Source organism: Xenopus laevis, chromosome 3L (genome assembly GCF_017654675.1).
Source record: "Xenopus laevis strain J_2021 chromosome 3L, Xenopus_laevis_v10.1, whole genome shotgun sequence".
Taxonomy (NCBI): Eukaryota; Metazoa; Chordata; class Amphibia; order Anura; family Pipidae; genus Xenopus; species Xenopus laevis.
In genome coordinates, this window is record NC_054375.1 from 152716214 (window position 1) to 152732145 (window position 15932).

The following is a 15932-nucleotide window of genomic DNA, read 5'->3' on the forward strand; positions in this document are numbered from 1 at the left end:
GTTGGTTGCACTTAGACTCTGAATCACACTGTATGTTACACTTACTGTCAGCACCTCACCTTACTTCATATCTGTTAACTTAAAGGGATACTGTCATAGGAAAACATGTTTTTTTCAAAACACATCAGTTAATAGTGCTACTCCAGCAGAATTCTGCACTGAAATCCATTTCTCAAAAGAGCAAACAGATTTTTTTATATTCAATTTTGAAATCTGACATGGGGCTTGACATATTGCCAATTTCCCAGCTGCCTCAGTCATGTGACTTGTGCTCTGATAAACTTCAGTCACTCTTTACTGCTGTACTGCAAGTTGGAGTGATATCACCCCCTCCCTTTCCCCCCCAGCAGCCTAACAGCAGAACAATGGGAGGTAACCAGATAGCAGCTCCCTAACACAAGGTAACAGCTCCCTGGAAGATTTAAGAACAGCTCTCAATAGTAAAAGACAAGTCCCACTGAGACTGATTTAGTTACATTAAGTAGGAGAAATAACAGCCTGCCAGAAAGTAGTTCCATCCTAAAGTGCAGGCATAAGTCACATGACTGAGGCAGCTGGGAAATTGACAATATGTCTAGCCCCATGTCAGATTTCAAAATTGAATATAAAAAAATCTGTTTGCTCTTTTGAGAAATGGATTTCAGTGCAGAATTCTGCTGGAGCAGCACTATTAACTGATGTGTTTTGGAAAAAAACATGTTTTTCCATGACAGTATCCCTTTAAGTAGACTTTCACCTTATCTGTTCCACTTTAATTACTTTAGTGCAGCGAGGGCTGATGGAAGGCCCTTATCTTCCCTGTTTACATGCACTTACATTAGCCCAGCACTCTCTCTCCAAGCACAAACTCACTGTCTCTGTTCCACTTACCTTGTATAATGGAGTTAGTGCTCCAGGAGGAATCGCTCTCGTCTGTGACTTGAACCTCGATAGAACCGCACCCCCCTCTATATCAGCCTGGCTCATTGTCTGTCACAGCCGCATATGCTTGGAATGTCAACAAATAAATGTTAATTACCAGTGAATTGAACTGTGTGTGATTCTTCATTTATACCTTTAAAGGAGAACTAAACCCTAAAGTTAAATAAACCCTACCCCACATAGACCCCCCTCCCTCCTCCCCCCCAGCCTAAGGGGCAAATTCACTAACTGGCAAAGTGGCTAACGAAAATTCGCCAGCGTTACGTCATTTTGCCACTTCATAAATTTACTAAAAGTGAAAATTCACTAGGGAAGTAGTTAGACTAAGGCCAGGCTAAGTTGTACTCTGGCGAAGGGGCGAAACTACGCAAATTTACTACTTTTGTTTTTTTCTGAACGTTACCTCTTTCGCCAGAGTTTACTTCGCCAGGTCAGACCAGGCGAAGTGCAATCGAGTAGAAAGGAGTTTGTAAAAAAAAAAAAAAGGTACATTTTTCTAAATCCCGAAAAACGCTGGCGTTTTTTTTACTTTTTATAGGATGATAGGCTGAAAAAGATCAAATTTTTTTTTAGGGTACCCTCCTTCCCCCCTACATTTGCTAACATATTGTACCTTAACTATACAGTGGGCACATGTGTAGGGCAATATAACCCCTCTATATAATTCTATTAAGTTTCCCTGGGCTTGTGTAATGTTATTTATCTGCTGCAGCTGCACACGTCCATTCAAACTTCTATTTCGCGCTATATGCAAATTAGCCTTTGCTACAGCAACTACGAACCGCTGACCGTAACATCGCTAGCGCAACTTCGCAAACGATTGGTTACTTTTGTGCAACTTCGGATCTTCATGAATTTGCGCAGCCCTGGCGAAGTGCGGCGAAGACAACTTCAGAGGTAAGTAAATTTGCCCCGAAGTGTTACCCCGGGCAAATGCCCCAAAGTCTTTACTTACCCCTCGGTGCAGATTCAGGCATCGGAGTTCACGGGCCACAGGTAGGGTTGCCACCTTTTGCAAAAAAAAATTCCGGCTGGTGGGGGCGGGTACGAAAAGGGGGCGTGGTGTGACATCAAAGGGGGCAGGGTTGTGCCGCAAAGGGGCGTGCCAGGACAAGAACCGAAGGACAAGGTAAATTTACGGGGGATTGGGGGCGGGCCGAGGAGGTCTTTTTAAGGGTATTACAAATTTACCGGCAGCCACATTGCCAGTAAATTTGCAATACCGGCCCCGGCCTTGGCAGGTGTTTTACCGGCTAGGCCGGGTCTGGACTGAGAATTAAAATAGGCCCAAACAGCTCCCACCAGCCCACTAAATACTGACTTTCTATGGCACATTATAGCAGCCCCTCTGGCATTTGCCAGAACCCACAGATTGCCAGTCCGGGCCTGACGGGCGCCATCTTCAGCCGATTCGGTAATCTGCAGAATGAGACCGGCGCTTCGCCAATTTTCGGTGCATGCGCAGTTGTCGCGATACAGACAATTGTTCCAAATGAGCATGCGCCGCCACACCGGTCTCATTCCGAATATTTCCTAAGAGAAGAAGATGGCATCTGTGAGCTCCGATACCTGCAGATTAATGGGCAGGTCAACCTGCAGCCAATCAGAACAATCGAATATACAGTATGATAGACAGGTTCCTGCAAACAGCTTGTTGCTACTCACAAGGCTCAACTGAAATGGATTATTTGTACATAAATGCCAAATGTCTTGCTTTGCCAGAAATGACCCCCCACTCCCCACTGACCCCCCATTGGGAAGGCTACAGGTTCCTCAGCCACAAGCCGTGTAAGTGTTTCCTTCGCCCTCCTCACAACTGACACATTGTTGAACTCGTGAGTCACACGTTTTATGGTTGAGGACTTTGGGTTTCACGTAGAAGACGCCACATACCTTTCTGTTTGGCATGTCCAGTGTTGGTGACGCAGAACTTTCTGCTCCTCTTTCTGACGTGCATTCGAATTATGTTCCTCCCACTCACGTTTACCTTGTGGCGTATTGATCTGTCATTCCTGCGGTTTTCCACCTCTACACCCGCCACCTATACAGAAATGTATGAGAAAAGGCAATCATTTCCAGAAGGAATTTAATATATACATAACATAATATTCGGTGAATCCTTCTGCCCGGCCGAACCGAATCCTAATTTGCATATGCAAAAAAAACCAGATTTTCCCCTTCCCACCCCTAATTTTCAAATTAGGATTTGGGTTCGGTATTCGGCCGAATCTTCCAAGAAGGATTTGGGGGTTCGGCTGAATCCAAAATAGTGGGTTCGGTGCATCCCTAAAATTTAGGGTCGCCCCTGGGGTTCACGGTGCACACAAACAAACCAAATATGTTCGGTCACATGAGCAAATGAAGGGACAAAATTCTGTCTTTTCCTCCCATACTTCTTCCTGTTACATTAAAGGAGAACTAAACCCCCCAACTAATGAAAACCCCTACTCTCCATTGTCCCCCCCCCCTCCCTGTTCGCACAGGTGTTAATACCTGTAAATGCCCCATAGTCTTTAATTACCCCTCGATGCAGAGTCAGCGCAGCGGAGCTCACTGGCGCCACCTTCAGCTCTTCGGTAATCTTTGTTAAGTAAGAAGCGTATCAGCGCATGCTAATAATAATAATAATAATAATAATAACTGCGAATACTCCGAAAATTATCGAAGCGTCGGAAGAAGACCCGAAGATTACTGAAGCACCGGAAAATGCCTCCCGTGAGCTCCGCTGAGCTGACTCTGTAACGAGGGGTAATTAAAGACTTTGGGGCACTTACAGGTATTAACACCTGTGCGTGGAGGAACAGGGAGGGGGTAAGATTTTCATTAGTTGGGGGTTTAGTTCTCCTTTAAAGGCCATAGACATAAAAATGACTGTCTTCAGCAGATTCAGTGGGCGATGTTCAGGTTCAAAATTTTAAAACCAGCCCTATCAACGAGTCGACCGATATCCAAGCCTTTTGCCATTACGCACCGAATTAAGTAGGAAAATTTGTTTCGTACAATAATATCGATGCGTGTATGACCTTTAGAGCTGCAGTATTTCTGGTCAGGTGATCTCTTCCTATTACAGTTAGAGCTGCAGTATTTCTGGTCAGGTGATCTCTTCCTTTTACCGTTAGAGCTGCAGTATTTCTGGTCAGGTGATCTCTTCCTGTTACAGTTAGAGCTGCAGTATTTCTGGTCAGGTGATCTCTGAGGCACACAGACCATCACACAGGTGGCTTGAGGGAAAAGATGTAAAAGAACAATTTTTACTTAAATATATATTCCAGTTTGGTAAGATTTTTTACTTTAAGGGTGTGACTCCACGGGCAATTTCGGCGCAAAAACACAGGAGTCATGTCGGATGCGACAGAAATAAGGTACATAATAGCATTGTCGGATGGTGTCGCATGGTTGATTCTACGTGACACGACTGTCGGATGCAGATGCAGCGCCGAAATCGCCTGTGGAGTCCTACCCTAATGGGCCACTCAATAATATATAAAGTAAATAAAAATATAAAGTTAATAAATATATAAAAATCTTTTGCTTAAGAATTCATTTTGGGGGGCATGGTTTCCCTTTAATATTTGAGCCTGGCTCCTCCCATACTTCTCACATAGAACTGCTTTTAAGCTTATGTTTGAATGGAAAGTATAAAACCTTTCACTAAACTTTCAACAATCAAATAAAACTGTTTTAGACTGAAAAGGCTTTAGCCAACAATTGACGACCACAGAACTTTTTCTCAAAACGCCACTTCACAACTGGCCTGTCTCTACACTAACTCTTTTATAGTATGCCAAAGCCAGTATCAGTGTTTGACTCCAGGGTTGGGAGCTGTAGTTCTACACTATTCCTGTTCTGGTCGCGCTACATTATCCTCTTTATTCTTCCACAGAACTGCCTGTAACTTGCCTGGCACACGCTGACTTGTAATTAGAACAGGGACGCTTGCCCAGGTGTAGAACCAGTAGCAGCCAATCAGACGGTTTGTTTCATTAGTTACACTAGTAAATCCGTATATTCTTAGCCTTGATTGGTCGCTGTGGGTCGCGTGAATCAGGGGTATTCCTCCTGTGCTGTATCTATAGCTGTGTGTATGGGAATGGCCCAGAAACTGGGAGGCTTCCTGCAGCCTAAAAGCAATAGTAGTGATACACCGACCGAAAAGAGACAAAAAGTGTATGAAACTTTCACCACGCCCATTTTATGGCCACACCCCCTAATTAACATGTCCATTTTACAACATTTGTCAGGTTATGGAAGTCTGAACACGCTTCAGTGCCACATTTCATGTGTTATTTACAGTTTTATTTACAGTTTTATGTTTTATTTACAGTTTTATGTTTTATTTACAGTTTTATGTTTTATTTACAGTTGCTAATGAAAGTGAATTGCCCTTTAAGCTTGCGAGTCTCAGTTCTCCCAAGGGACCTGTTACACTCGTTTCTTTACTTATCTTAAATTGTTACTTGTTGTTACTTGTTTCCTTGCTTATCTTAAATTTTTACACTTGTTTCTTTGCTTATATGAAATTGTTACACTTGTTTCTGTTCTTGTTGTAAATTGTTACACTTGTTTCTTTGCTTATCTTTAATTGCTACACGTGTTTCTTTACTTATCTTAAATTGTTAAACTTGTTTCTTTGCTTATTGTCAATTGTAACATGTGTTTCTTTGCTTATCTTAAATAGTTACACTTGTTTCTTTGCTTATCTCAAATTGTTACACTTGTTTCTTTGCTTATCTCAAATTGTTACACTTGTTTCTTTGCTTGTATGAAATTGTTACACTTGTTTCTTTGCTTGTATGAAATTGTTACACTTGTTTCTTTGCTTATCTCAAATTGTTACACTTGTTTCTTTGCTTGTATGAAATTGTTACACTTGTTTCTTTGCTTATCTCAAATTGTTACACTTGTTTCTTTGCTTGCATGAAATTGTTACACTTGTTTCTTTGCTTATCTCAAATTGTTACACTTGTTTCTTTGCTTGTATGAAATTGTTACACTTGTTTCTTTGCTTATCTCAAATTGTTACACTTGTTTCTTTGCTTGTATGAAATTGTTACACTTGTTTCTTTGCTTATCTCAAATTGTTACACTTGTTTCTTTGCTTGTATGAAATTGTTACACTTGTTTCTTTGCTTATCTCAAATTGTTACACTTGTTTCTTTGCTTGTATGAAATTGTTACACTTGTTTCTTTGCTTATCTCAAATTGTTACACTTGTTTCTTTGCTTATCTCAAATTGTTACACTTGTTTCTTTGCTTATCTTAAATTCTTACACTCGTTTCTTTGCTTGTATGAAATTGTTACACTCGTTTCTTTGCTTGTTGTAAATTGCTACACGTGTTTCTTTACTTATCTTAAATTGTTAAACTTGTTTCTTTGCTTATTGTCAATTGTAACATGTGTTTCTTTGCTTATCTTAAATAGTTAAACTTGTTTCTTTGCTTATCTTAAATTGTTACACATGTTTCTTTGCTTATCTTAAATATTTACTTGTTGTTACTTGATTCCTTGCTTATCTGAAATTGTTACACTCGTTTCTTTGCTTATCTGAAATTGTTACACTCGTTTCTTTGCTTATCTGAAATTCTTACAAAAGTATCTGCAGCTGCTGAGTGTTCTGGACTCTCTGCCAAAAAGCCTCTTATTTTAATTAAGTTTCAGAAACTTTGTATCTTTTTCTGGTGTCAGTGCAGGAGATTAAAGAGAAAGTCGGAACATATAACTGGGGGCTGAGCTGTCAAAATCAGAGAAAACGGGACAGTTAGGGGGGTATGATGATGCGTAGGTTGAGTTTTTGGGGTTTTTTTTGACCCGCACCCACCGCCTCCCCTCTATTTATAGCCCTGCGCTGACTGATGCCACAAAAAGGGCGGGGTTAGCACACGCCTATAAAAAACAGAAGCAGGAAGCTGGCAAAGTAAGGTCACCCGCAAGTCTCAGCCCCACCCACACATCACTAAAGCATAGGCTATAAATGCTGCATTGTATATAGTGTCCCCAGCAGCTCACCCATCTCAGATCTTGTCAGGCATCTTTTGTGTGTCAGTGGCTCTGCACATGCTCAGTGGGCTCGGGGCTAATGCTGAGATGCTCAGCTCAGGCCCGGATTCCCTTATATGGCGACCAGGTCCTAGAGCCCGTCAACTTTGGCGTGCACCGAGCTGCTTTGTAATGTGAATCTGTATTAATTACTCTTAATCAGCCTTATATTGTGATATTTCTATTCTATGTGTACTGTATATTGTGAGTGGCTCCCTAAGCTCAGTAAGTGACAGCAGCACAGAGCATGTGCAGTGAATCAGCAGAAAAGAAGATGGGGAGCTACTGGGGCATCTTTGGAGACACAGATCTTTACTGCTAAAGGGCTGTGGTTGCCTTGGGCTGATACAGAAGCACAAAACATCATTTCTAGCTACTTCTTTAGTTAGGCTTTAGTTCCCCTTTAATTCATGACATTTAGTCGTGGCTCCATAATCTTCTTCTCTGCCTCCAGTTCTTTTCTGAGCAGTGAGTTTGGGTTTTATCATTGAGATGAAATCTGCAGCTAGACTCCGCCCCCTCCAGCACGTGGGTGTGGCTGATGATTTACACGCAACCTTCCTGTTATGTGAGAGTCCATCTATTAAACACGACAAACAATTGCTGTGAGTTTCCCCTGCAGTGAGGGAACAGTCTATACATATAAAATAAAGTACAAGTCTTTCTCGTGTTCCTCCTCAGACCTCTCCACTGACGCAGGGCCTGGAGCGCATCCCAGATGGGTTACCTGGTGATGAGCGAGGACCGAGGGGAGCTGGCGGTAACTTTCCAGCTTTCAAATGGGGTCACTGACCCCATCTAAAAACAAATGCTCTGTAAGGCTACACATTTAGGGGCAGATTTACTAAGGTTCGAGTGAATTTTCGAAGTACAAAAAGTTTCGAATTTTTGAGATACTTCGACTATCGAATAGGATACTACGACTTCGATTCGAAGTAAAAATCGTTCGAATATTCGACCATTCGATGATCGAAGTACTGTCTCTTCTGTCTCTTTAAAAAAAACTTCGACGTCAATACTTCGCCAAATTAAACCTGCCGAATTGCTATGTTAGCCTATGGGGACCTTCTACAAACTTTACACATCGAATAAAAATCGTTCGATCGTACGCTAAAATCGTTCGAATCGTTCAAATTTTTATTCGCCAAATTCGGTGAAAAAACTTCGAATTCGATATTTGAATTCGTAGTTTTTCGATTCGATTGTCAAGTTTCAAAGTTTTTTGGACTTCGAAATTCAACCCTTGATAAATCTGCCCGTTATTTATTCCTCATATTTCTATTCAGACCTCTCCTATTCATATTCCAGTCTCTTATTCAAATCAGTGCATGGTTGCTAGGGGAATTTGGTCCCTAGCAACCAGATGGCTGAAACTGCAAACTGGAGAGCTGCTGAATAAAAGGCTAAATAACTCAAAAACCACAAATAATAAAAAATTAAAACCAATTGCATCTAGGATTTGATCTAGGATTCAGTTCAGGATTCAGCCTTTCTCAGCAAGATTCGGATTCAGCAGAATCCTTTTCCCCGGCTGAACCAAATGCAAATTAGGGGCGTCAGGCAAATTGCAAGACTTTTTGTCACAAAACAAGCAAGTAAATGTTTTCCTCCTCCCACCCCTAATTTGCATATGCATTGCAAATTAGGATTCGGTATTCCGCCAAATCTTTCGCAAAGGATTCGTGGGTTCAGCCGAAATCCAAAATGGATTTGGTGCATCCCTACGCTCTACATTATACTGAAATTTAATTTAAAGGGGAACTATTGTGAAAATGTAATATAAGTTTCATCATACTGAAATAAGAAACTTTCTAAATACAACCCATTAAATATTCTGCATTACACAGTTACATAGTTACATAGTTAAATTGGGTTGAAAAAAGACAAAGTCCATCAAGTTCAACCCCTCCAAATGAAAACCCAGCCCCATACACACACCCCTCCCTACTTTTAATTAAATTCTATATACCCATACCTATACTAACTATAGAGCTTAGTATCACAATAGCCTTTGATATTATGTCTGTCCAAAAAATCATCCAAGTCTTATAGTCATTAACTGAATCATCACCCGGCAGTGCATTCCCCAACCTCACTGTCCTCACTGTGATGAACCCCCTACTCTGTTCCTTTAAATGAAACTTCTTTTCCTCTAGTCTGAAGGGGAGGCCTCTGGTACGTGATTCTCTTTATGGGTAAAAAGGTCCCCTGCTATTTGTCTATAATGTCCTCTAATGTACTTGTAAAGTCTAATCATGTCCCCTCACAAGCGCCTTTTTTCCAGAGAAAACAACCCCAACCTTGACAGTCTCCCCTCATAATTTAACTCTTCCCTCCCTCTAACCAGTTTAGTTGCACTTAGTCTCTGCACTCTCTCCAGCTCATTTATGTCCCTCTTAAGGACTGGAGTCCAAAACTGCCCCCATACTCCAGATGAGGCCTCACCAGGGACCTATAAAGAGGCAGAATTATGTTTTCATCCCTTGAGTTAATGCCCTTTTTTATACAAGACAGAACTTTATTTGCTTTAGTAGCCACAGAATGACACTGCCCAGAATTAGACAACGTGTTATCTACAAAGACCCCTAGATCCTTTTCATTTAAGGAAACTCCCAACACATTGCCATTTAGTGTATAACTTGCATTTATATTATTTTTGCCAAAGTGCATAACCTGCATTTATCAACATTGAACCTCATTTTCCAGTTTGCTGCCCAGTTTTCCAGTGTAACACCTATTTGGGCCGCATAGCACACAAATAGTTAAACTGTCCAGCTAGCAGTAGAAGCATGGGTTACACGCGACTTCACACAACAGGGTCAGGGCCTTCGCCATGTGGAAGTGTTGCCTCTATGGTGTAGTGCAACTACATCCCCCAGGCTACTGTGCATACAACAAAAGATGGGCGCCCGGAGGTTCTTGCAATAAAACAGTAGTTTATTTAACTATGCACGAGGCAAGTGACCACAGGTTTAGTACTCACACAGGAGCTGAGGCAATAGCACATTTCTCACACAGAGCTGCAGGCATTAGGCATTTCTCACAGAGGAAAGGTCTCCATTAGGCATTTGCAGTATTCACACACATTCCCTCCTGGAAGTTGTCAGGAAGCAGCTTGTACCCTACAGTCCCTCTTCACTGAGGTCCCTGACTGGAGGCAACACACAGAGCCTCTGGGAAGCTCCTCCCTTACTGCAAATCCTTGTTGGAGCTTCAGCTGCTCTTTCTCTCTCACCTCTCTGCCTTTCTCTCCTAGAGAGACTATAACAAGTCTGCCCTAGTGTAACTATTCCTCATTCACGGGGTTACCTGGTCCCCGACTTCTTCTCCAAAGCACATGGGCCTTTCTGGGCCTAGCTGTGCCCAGGCTCCCCTGAGCTCACCCAGCTGGATCACCATCCACAGGCCAAAGAGGAAGTGGCCACTCCCTACACTCACTATATAGCAGTGTAGCAGGGGCGTGTCATTCTCTCCTGGCAGATCACTCTAAGAAAAAAGGTGGGGGCCTTAAAGCTGCAGGGCAGATTACCCAGTAGGGGTCCCTACACCAGTTTAGACAAATCACTGTGCAAAGTGTCAGCATCCTGCATGGAACCTATAGTTCTGCACAATTTAGTATCATCTGCAAAAATAGAAACAGTACTTTCAATGGCCACCTCCAGGTCATTAATAAACAAGTTGAAAAGCAAGGGACCTAGTACAGAGCCCTGCGGTACTCCACTAACAACACTGGTCCAATTAGAAAATGTTCCATTTACCACCACTCTTTGTAGTCTATCTTTTAGCCAGTTCTCTATCCAGGTACAAATACTATGTTCCAGGCCAACATTCCTTAATTTAACCAGTAACCTTTTGTGTGGCACTGTATCAAATGCTTTAGCAAAGTCTAAGTAAATCACATCCACTGCCATCCCAGAATCCAGGTCTCTACTTACATTCTCATAAAAAGAAATTAAGTTAGTCTGGCAAGATCTATTACACATAAAACCATGTTGGCACAAACTCATAGTATTATGATTTGCTATGAAGTCCAGTATCTTATCCTTTATTAACCCTTCAAAAAGCTTTCCTAATACTGACGTCAGACTAACTGGCCTATAGTTTTGAGGCTGAGAACGGGATCCTTTTTTGAATAGAGGCACCACATTAGCAATTCGCCAGTCTCTCGGCACTATGCCAGATCTCAATGAATCCTGAAAAATTAAGTAAAGAGGTTTGGCAAACACAGAGCTAAGCTCGCTAATTACCCTGGGATGAATACCATCTGGCCCTGGACCTTTGTTAATCTTAACATGTTCTAGTCTCTTTTGAATTTCCTCATGTGTGAACCATGCTTCATTAGTTGTATTACTAGAATTGGGACTGTTAAGAAGGAAACCTTCACTTACTGGTTCCTCATTTGTGTAGACAGATGAAAAATATGAGTTCAGAATCTGCGCTTTTATTTTGTTTTCATCAAGCAGCTGACCCCCCTCTGATAGTAAGGGTCCCACCCCTTCCTGCTTCATTTTTTTACTATTTACATATTTAAAAAATAATTTTGCTTGCTGCAATATCCTTTTCTATAGCAATTTTAGCTTGCCTTATAGCTTCTTTGCATGATTTATTGGCCTCCTTGTACTTTATAAATGTTTCGGCTGTACCAGCTAACTTGAAAGCCTTAAAAGCACGTCTTTTCTTACCCACCTCAACACCAACGCTTCTATTGAACCAAAAAGGTTTTGCTTTGCAACGACGTTCCTTGCTTACAAGTGGAATATACTGACAAGTATATTTATTAAGCAGCATTTTAAAGACTTCCCATTTTTGTTCTGTGTTTAACCCTGTGAAAAGCATTTCCCACTTAATATGTTGCAGAGATGCCCTTATACTGTCAAAGTTTGCACGTCTGAAATTTAGTGTTTTAGTTCCTCCCTTATAGAATTGCTTCTGCAACAGAATCTCAAAGGAGACCATGTTATGATCACTATTCCCTAAATGCCCCTCACCCACACAAATGTTAGAGATGAGTTCGGTATTGTTACTCTGAAATAATCAAGTTTATCTTCACTATCCCTCTCTCAGCATCTGTTTCTCTTCATTCTCTCTTCATGCAGCAGTTGGGTGTCAGATATTCACTGACAGTTAGATCCAATATATCCCTTTCCTAGCAGATGTAATATAGTAAGTTAGTTTCAAAAAAGACACATGTCCATCAAGTTCAACCTTTTTTAACCTGCCTAACTGCCAGTTGTATTAGAGCTCACTCAAATAACTGATTCCAGCACAAACAAAATCTAACAAAATAACTGCCTTTTGCACAAATCCTGCATGTAGAGAGACATGATGTCTGGTGAGTTTAATAGAGTGAGCTCTAATACATCTTCTAGGCAAAAGGAGCCCTCCTATAAGATATATTGGATCTAACTGTCAGTGAATATCTGACACCCAACTGCCGCATGAAGAGAGAATGAAGAGAAACAGATGCTGAGATAGGGACAGTGAAGATAAACTTGATTATTTCAGAAACAATGCAGAATATTTAATTGATTATATTTAGAAAGTTTCTTATTTCCTTATGCTGAAGCTTATACTGTATTACATTTTCATTTTCATGATAGTTCCCCTTTAAGGATGAACAGCCCCTTTAACCCTATGCTTGAGCAACCTGTGGCCCTTTGGTTCTCTTTAAGTACCACCCCTACAGCCAAAGGCTCTCAGGGCATTCTGGGAGTTGTAGTATCCAAACGTCAATGTCATTGACCTTCTGCCTCCATTTATGCTCCATTCTGCCTTATGTGATAATGATCATCCTACTGATTCATCACCATCTCCTCGTTGGGAGGCAAGTTACCATGGTAACCATTACAATGTTACGGCTGGAGTGATCAAAGATTTGGAAGCCGTAACTTGCACCTTCTGGGATCTGGGGGAGCAGTAGCCATTTAAGCACATGAGAATACCCAGTAGTGGGTATGTATCTGTCCATAGATAGGGATGGGCGAATTTGATCCGTTTCGCCAAAAATTCGCCGCCGGCGAAATGTCGCCGACGGGCATTAAAGTGTATGGGGGTCAAAAAATTTTTTTTGACGCTAATCGTTTTTTTTTTTGACGCACAACGCCATACAAGTCTATGGGCGTCATTTTTGCGGCGAAACAAGGCAAAAAAATTCGCCCATCCCTATCCATAGACTGGAGGGGCACTCACATTCGTGATGTTGGGTCAGGAAAGTCCAGATTCCACCCCAGCAAACATGAGGTTTCTACATGGTTTTCTCTAGGCACCTCCTCCAAATAGGTTTTACATCCCATGATGTCACCTCTGATGATGTCACAAGCCGGGAGAATCCCTGAAGTGTAACGTAGGAGCAGCACCTGAGTCTGTTGGGTGTCAGCACCCATATCTGCCCTGAGGAGCAGCAGTACAGGAGGGAGTGGGGATAATGTTATGTGGGGGTCGGGATTAGCAGTAGATTGGCGCCAACTCATTGTTTTCTTCGCCCCCTTTTCTCCTTCCAGTTGTATTCGGGGAGCACACGTTTCTCGTCACTGGACAGAAGATTTATGTGGTGAAGAGACAGAATGAGGTGCGGGAGCCAATCAGTGTGTAGAACCCTCCCCCCCCATTTGCCATTACTGAGCCCGGTATGAAGTGACTGTAAATGACTAATGACCCCCCAATGTACAGGATCCATTACTCCAGCCCCTCTGCTCCATGTTACACTGGTGACGTCTTCCATCTTGTCATGTGTTTAATAATATATAGATTGTTGCTACTGCGGGGGCCTTTCTCGTTCCTTTGAGGCAGTTAGTGGCATTTAAGGGCAAGTAAAACCCAGAAAGCACTTTTATCTGTGCCCTCATTTAAAGGCTGCTGAGCTCTTTCCCATGTTATTCAGTATTGAGTAATACGAGATGTGACCTTCTGCCAGACCCTCATCTTAACCCCCCCCCCAAGTCCCCCTAAGCCTATCCCAATGCAATATATCTGACACCCCCCTCCCTTGAAGAAGAAATATTTTAGTCAAGGAAAGTTGGGGATTATATGTTTTTTTTAAAAGGAATATTTCATTAAACTCCACACTTAAAGGAGAAGGAAAGGTTAAAACTAAGTAAGCCTTATCAGAAATACACCAGTAAACCCTCAAAGTAATGTTGCTCTGAGTCCCCTGTCAAAAGAAACACTGCATTTCTTTTCTTCTATTGTGTACTCATGGGCTTCTGTATCAGACTTCCTGCCTTCACCTTAAACCTCATTGCCCTGGGCAAGAGCATGCTCAGTTTGTTCCTCTTCCCCCCCCCCTCCCTTCTCTACTGTAATCTGAGCCCAGAGCAGGGAGAGACTCAGGCAGGAAGTGATGTCACACCAGATTAATACTGCAGCTCCTATCCTAAACAAACAGAGAGTTTCTAGAGCTTTTTACCCAGGTATGGTAAAACATTCTACAGAATAAATATAGCATTCTAGCTTGCACTATTGCGGCTAATCTATTGGCAATAAAATGCCTCCGTAGCTTTCCTTCTCCTTTAAACACTAGCTGCTCCAACTAAGATGGTGGAACTATGGGGGGGGGGGAGGATGCTCTCCCCTACCAACCCGAACCAAGATGGTGGAATCAACCATGGGGGGGGGATGCTCTCCCCTACCAACATGGCACTTATGGATTTTATACAGAAACTAAACCACTTAAATGGGTTGTTCACCTTTAAATGAACATTTAGTATGATGTAGAGAGGGATATTCTAAGACAATTTGCAATTGGTTTTCATTTTTTATTATTTGTGGTTTTTGACTTATTTAGCTTTTTATTCAGCAGCTCTCCAGTTTGCAATTTCAGCCATCTTGTTGCTAGGGTACAAATTACCCTACCAACCATTCATTAATTTGAATAAGAGACTGGAATATGAATAGGAGGGGCCTGAATAGAAAGAGGAGTAATAAAAAGTAGCAATAACAATACATTTGTAGCCTTACAGAGCATTTGTTTTTTAGATGGGGTCAGTGACCCCCATTTGAAACCTGCAAAGCATCAGAAAAGGAGGGCAAATAATTCATAAACTATAAAAAAGACAAAATGAAGGCCAATTGAAAAGTTGCTTAGAATGAGCCATTCTATAACATACTAAAAGTTTTCTTAAAGGGGAACTCTGGCTTCCAAACCAACATTTGATAAAGAGTCCCACATAACACAGAAACCCCCAATATATCACAGTTACCTGTGTGAATAAATACCATTTTCTATGCTGAAATCCAGCTGTTTAACATTTCTTCTCTTTCTGCATCATTTGAAATCCTGTCAGGGAAGGAGGGACTAAACACCGATGTTACAAATTGTAACAACTTCTCCACAGCTTACAGACAGCATGCAGGAACTACATAACCCACAATGCATTGCACTGGGATGTTCCTTTCCTTATTGAAATCACGTGTGCAGGGAATTGTGGGTTTTAGAGGATGCAGGCTGAGGACAGATGGCTGTTCATACAACGTAACAGTAGTCAGTCAGCTCAGCAAAGTAGTCAGACAGATCAGCAGGAGAGCAGGGGGCTTGGCTTAGGGAACTGTCAGAAACCATTTAAAATCATGAAAAGTCTGCATATTTTAACTGATGTATATTGCAAAGTTGCTTGAAATTATGTTTACTTTTCAAAAAGCTTAAGTTATTTTTTGTGGAGTTCCCCATTAAAGGTGAACCACCCCTTAAAAACATGTACTTAAACCTCATGGTCTAAAACCACCCCACTAGAGATGTGCGGGTCGAGAATTCCCTGACCCACACCCAATCCTAACTGCCCCCTCCAGAACTGCACCTGACCCACTGCTGCTCTATTTTTTTTGGCCCAGCGCCCGCCCCACAGTGACGTCACAAAAAGGGTGGGGGCAGGCGGAAGTCTATAAATTCCGGCAGTACTAGGTCGCGGGTGGGGAGATCAGGAGAAAATCTCGACCCGGACCCACCCGCGACCCGAAGATTTTGTGCAGGAGTCGGCCG

General features: G+C 42.0%; 1 pseudogene; it reads left to right on the forward strand.

Moving 5' to 3' along the window:
- The first annotated feature begins 4260 nt into the window (after window positions 1–4260).
- LOC108710385 lies at window positions 4261–13628 on the forward strand (annotated as a pseudogene).
- Window positions 13629–15932: the final 2304 nt, after the last annotated feature.